The sequence below is a fragment of the Nicotiana tabacum genome, chromosome 4 (assembly GCF_000715075.1).
Source record: "Nicotiana tabacum cultivar K326 chromosome 4, ASM71507v2, whole genome shotgun sequence".
Taxonomy (NCBI): domain Eukaryota; kingdom Viridiplantae; phylum Streptophyta; class Magnoliopsida; order Solanales; family Solanaceae; genus Nicotiana; species Nicotiana tabacum.
In genome coordinates, this window is record NC_134083.1 from 33,300,713 (window position 1) to 33,306,034 (window position 5,322).

The 5,322-nt window shown below is 38.4% G+C and overlaps 1 long non-coding RNA gene across 1 annotated transcript; it reads right to left on the minus strand.

Annotated features, from left to right (window-relative positions):
- Positions 1-3,426: 3,426 nt before the first annotated feature.
- On the minus strand, positions 3,427-5,094 carry LOC107776592 (uncharacterized). The gene is made up of 3 exons (XR_001646006.2): positions 4,725-5,094; positions 4,313-4,643; positions 3,427-3,878 (listed from the first exon to the last, which is right to left on the minus strand). It is a non-coding gene; the product is annotated as an uncharacterized LOC107776592 (long non-coding RNA).
- Between the last annotated feature and the right edge of the window lie 228 nt (positions 5,095-5,322).

Here is a 5,322-nt window from a genome sequence, read left to right on the forward strand (position 1 = left end):
CTCCTGGGACAGCCACAACTTTCTGCTTGTTCGCTCTCGAACTATCTTCATACCAAGAATTTGTTGTGCTGGGCCCAAGTCCTTCATATCAAATGACTTGGACAAATCTCCCTTCAACTTTGCGATCAACCCCTTGTCTTTTCCTATAATTAACATGTCATCCACATACGAAAACAATATAATAAAGTTATTCTCAGAAAATCTTTTGAAGTATACACATGGATCAGAATAGGTCTTTATGTATGTTTGACTTTTCATGAATGAGTCAAACTTCATGTACCACTGTCTTGGTGCCTGCTTCAATCCATAAAGACTCTTATTCAATTTGCACACCATGTGTTTCTTTCCAGCTACTTCAAATCCTTCTGGCTGCTCCATATAAATCTCCTCTTCCAAATCTCCATGAAGAAATGCAATTTTCACATCCAATTGCTCCACTTCAAGATCTAGGCTAGCTACTAAGCTCAAAATTGTTCAAATAGAAGTCATTTTGACAACATGTGAGAAAAGTTTGTCAAAATCAATACCTTTCTTCTGTTTAAAGCCTTTTACCACCAATCGAGCTTTGTATCTGACCAACTTGCCATTTCCATCTTTCTTGAGTTTAAAGACCCATTTGCATTTGAGTGGTCTTTTTCCCTTTGGAAGTTCAACCAGCTTGTACGTGCCATTTTCTATAGAGATTCTGTCTCCTCTTGCATGACTTTCATCCACTAGTTCTTTTCTGAATAAGACAACACCTCCTTAAGACTATCTGGCTCCACTTCATCACTGATAAGGACATACTCTGCGGAAGGGTACCTGCATGACTCTACCTTTGGCCTCTCTAATCTTCTTAAAGGTTGAGGTTGTTCTTCTTCCTGAGTGGGGTACTCCACTTGCTCTACATCATCATCAAGTTGCTCCCCCTGCTCAATAACCTCACCGGGTTGCTCCCCCTACTCGACAACCTCGTTGGTCGTGCTTTCTGCACTTGTGGGATTGTTAGAAGTAGAAAGAATAGTAACAAGGTTTGGAATTTTACCATTCTTGGCCTTCTCTGGCATATCATCAGCAGTTCCAACTTCACTTTCTTGGAAGACTACATCTCTGTTTCTAATGACCTTTTTCTTTACAAGATCCCACAATCTGTATCCGAACTCTTCAGCTCCATATCCGATGAATATGCAGGGAATAGATTTATCATCCATCTTTGTTCTCTGCTCCTTTGGTACATGTGCAAAAGCTCTACATTCGAACACCTTCAGATGCGAGTAGGACACCTCCTTGTTTGTCCAAACTCTCTCTGGGATGTCAAAGGCCAACAGAACTTATGGACTCATATTGATCAGGTAATAGGCTGTATGAACTGCTTCACCCTAGAATGACTTAGGCAGTTTAGCCATTCTGAGCATGCTTCTCGCCTTTTCCACAATGGTGCGGTTCATCCTTTTGGCTACGACATTATGTTGTGGGGTTCCAGGAACTGTCTTTTCATGTCTTATCCCATGGCTCGAACAGTACTCTTCAAATTCCCTTGAAGTGTACTCACCTCAATTGTCACTTCGGAGACGCTTTAGATTTTGGCCAGTCTCCCTTTCCACCAGAGCATGAAACTTCTGGAAAACTTGAAACATCTGATCTTTAGTTTTCAAAATATAAACCCATAATTTTCGTGAAGCATCATCAATAAAAGTAACAAAATATTTGTTACCGCCCATCAATTCAATTTCCACTGGACCACAAACATCAGAATATACCAAATCAAGTATATTCAATTTTCTTTCAGACGATGTCTGAAATGAGACTCTATGCTGCTTACCAAATAAACAGTAGTCACAAGGTTTTACCGTTGTACCTTTGGCATAAGAAATGAGTGATTTCCTGGCAAGAATCTGCAATCCCTTTTCGCTCATATGACCCATCCTTTTGTTCCATAATTCTACAGAAATCTCATCTTGTGCCGCGTTCAATTCACCTTAGCATATTTCTGCATTTGTCTTATACATCGTGCCACGAGCAACTCCCTTTGCAATCACCAATGATCCCTTGGTGAGTCTCCAATTTTTATTTGCAAAATATTTCTCATATCCATCTCGGTCTAAAGCAATTCCCAAGATCAAGTTCATCCGCAAATCATGTACATGTCGTACATCCTTTAGAACCAATGTGCATCTGACATTTATCTTGATACAAATGTCACCAATACCCCGAATCTTTGAGCAACTCGTGTTACCCATTCTCATAGTGCCGAAATCACCTACTATATATCTGAAAAAAGATTTCTTACCGGTGTGGCATGGTAAGATGCTGCTGTATCAACCACCCATTCTGACTCTGGACCTGATAAGTGCATGCATTCCTCTTCCTCGTTTATAAAGAGGACAGCATTATCATTGTTTGACACCATGGCGGTTATGTTATCGATATTCTTCTGTCCACTAGTTTCACCTTTGCCCTTCGTTAGATTTGGTCAATCTTTTTTGAAGTGACCCAGTTGATCACAATTGTAGCAATTTTGGGCTCTTGATTTGGATCGATTCTTAGACTTCCCACAAGCTCGGGATCTACCATAGTTGCTCGAACTCCTTTAATAACTCCTGCCTCTGCCTTCTACGATTAGATCCTGTCTTTGATTTTCAGGCTTCTTTCTCATCTTCTCATTGAGTAGAAGAGCCGATGTGACATCTTTCAACTCAATGGTAGTCTTACCGTGCAGGATGGTTGTTGCCAGATTATCGTACGAAGATGGCAACGAGTTCAACAGCAAGATGGCTCTATCTTCTTCCTCGATTTTTACTCCGAGATTGGCGAGCTATGTGATTAGTCCGTTAAACATATTTAAATGTGACAAAAATTTGTACCTTCACCCATGTGTAGGGTGTATAGTTTCTTCTTCATGTACAATTTATTTGTTAGCATTTTGGACATGTATAGACTTTCCGACCTTGTCCAAATGCCACATTCAGTGTCTTCATCAATGATGTTATTTAGTACATCATCTGATAAGTTCAACCTGATTGTACTAGTAGCCCTTTCATCCAAGTCAGCCCAATCCTCAGCTTTCATGGTATCAGGCTTCTTGGCATTAGCATCTAGTACCTTGTGTAATCCTTGTTGGATGAGCAGATCCCTCATCCTTCTTTGCCATGTTGAGAAACCGCTATCTCCATTAAATTTTGCTATCTCGTACTTTACTCCGGACATTTTTGTTTTTCACCGAGTATAGTACTATCGACAGTGAATAATATTTCTCTGAACGAGCAGAACCTGTGCTCTGATACCCGTTATTGGGAATAAACCCCCTACAGAAATAATATTCAAAATAATAAAAGCGGAATAATAACGTAGCACCGAGATACGATAATTAACAAGAATAAAAGAGTGACAACGACACCAAGATTTTTACGTGGAAAACCTTTTGAATAAGGGAAAAAACCACGACCCCGAGACGAGCAACTGATATCACTATAGCAAGAAATTTTACACTTTATAGGTACGAGTATAATACTCCAAAGACCACTACAATACTCAAAAGAAATAATTCTCTTTTGATATTCTCACCTCACTACAATATTGCTTATTCTCTATTTTTCTCACAGACTATTTTCTTATACCTTGTCTGTAAAACCTCACTCTTTCTTTCTCTCTTTGTTGGTGGGTAGAAATGAGCTTTTCCTTCTTTTTCTTCAATGTTGACAATTCAACGAAGTTATCTACCAAACCAAAGAAATTCAACAAAGTTGGCTATCAAACCAAAGAAATTCTCATCCAAATATTTTCCTTAGGCACATGCCTATTACTTTGGCTTTTGAATGAGATGGACCCCATTAGTTACTTCCATCAAAAGATCTTCTCGGCCTAATTGGTGACGGAGCGCCGTTTCCTAAATTGTGTGCCTGCAACAAAATATTTATCATATTAGCTACTCCAATAGTTATGATTTTTACTGTTTGTGTCACGATAAATCCATAAGCAAACCATATTGTATTGTGTCCAGATTTTAGGACGGCTGCAATTTAATACCATTGGTTCAGTTGCAGGAGCTTTCTCATAAGAACTAGACATTATCATTGATAAAGATGCACAAAACAAGTATTCTTCCAATTTGCACAACCAATAGCACCCAAAAAACAACAGCACGTCTTCTTGAGCAAGGACCACAGATTTCAAAATCCTACCAACCCCAAACCATTAGAGTAACAAATGCGAAACTTAGTTTTCTATTGTCTCATACTATCTCTCAACAATTCGACGAAAGAGGGGGAATCATGATTTTCAAAGCAACATCACACTTAAATCTATTATATAAAGAAAAAATAAGTACTTGTACCTGTGGAGGAGTTGGAAATAAATGAACAAACTCCTCAGGGTTATTCCCGATATTCATTCGATATAAGCTTGTTAGCGCACTTAATTGTGATCTCATATCCTGACATCTCTTGCTGCCATTGTAGAGGTAGAGCGCTAGCACTAGATGAATTCATACCGAAACTACCAACTCGCCTTGATGTTTGCTTGAATGCCATAGTTGGAACTACACCCAAGCCTAACCCTCGAACATGGCCAGGGTGCTCGGGACCAAAGACTACACCAAGCGCATCATTAGGTGAAGTTTCTGCAAGAGTTTCTGGTCTTTGACTTCGAATTTCTTCAATTTTCTCCTACACGAAAGACAAAAAATAATTATAAAAGGAGAATGTATATTAATCTCTAGCTACAAGAAATATGATCATCTCTCGTACCAGGATATATTTGTTCTCAAATGGACAAAAACCAAATAGAATTTTGTGCAAGAACAATCCTATTCCTGCCACTGTATTCTTTTTCTCTGAGCCAGGAAAACGAGCTACTAGTAGGAACTGCTTATTGATAAAAAAGAGTAAGAGAATGACTCTTCCTTTGCTATATCAGAGATAAAGAACAAGAAAAATAAAGTTATGACAATGGAGAAGCAAAATTAGCAAACAAATTTCCTTAACCATTTTTTCCCAGAACAGAGCATACAAAACCCAAAAAGAACCAATACAGCTGTATTTATGGTGCGTAAATGAATATTATTTATATCATAACTAATTATAGAATACCACGATATACTAAAGGCTGCATATTTGACCCCTGACAACTACAAATTTTCTACTACTACTGCTAAAGAACATTAACTTTAAAATATACTTCTAAACAGACATAAAGCTCAAGAGCTTAAAACAAACATTTTAACTAACAAACACCCGAACCAATTCAAATCTTTGGTAAGAAATATAGTCAACTAATACTTACCCCAATCTCCCTAGTCTCATCATTCACATATCTGCCATCTTTCCTCCTATGAGTCTCAGTCCA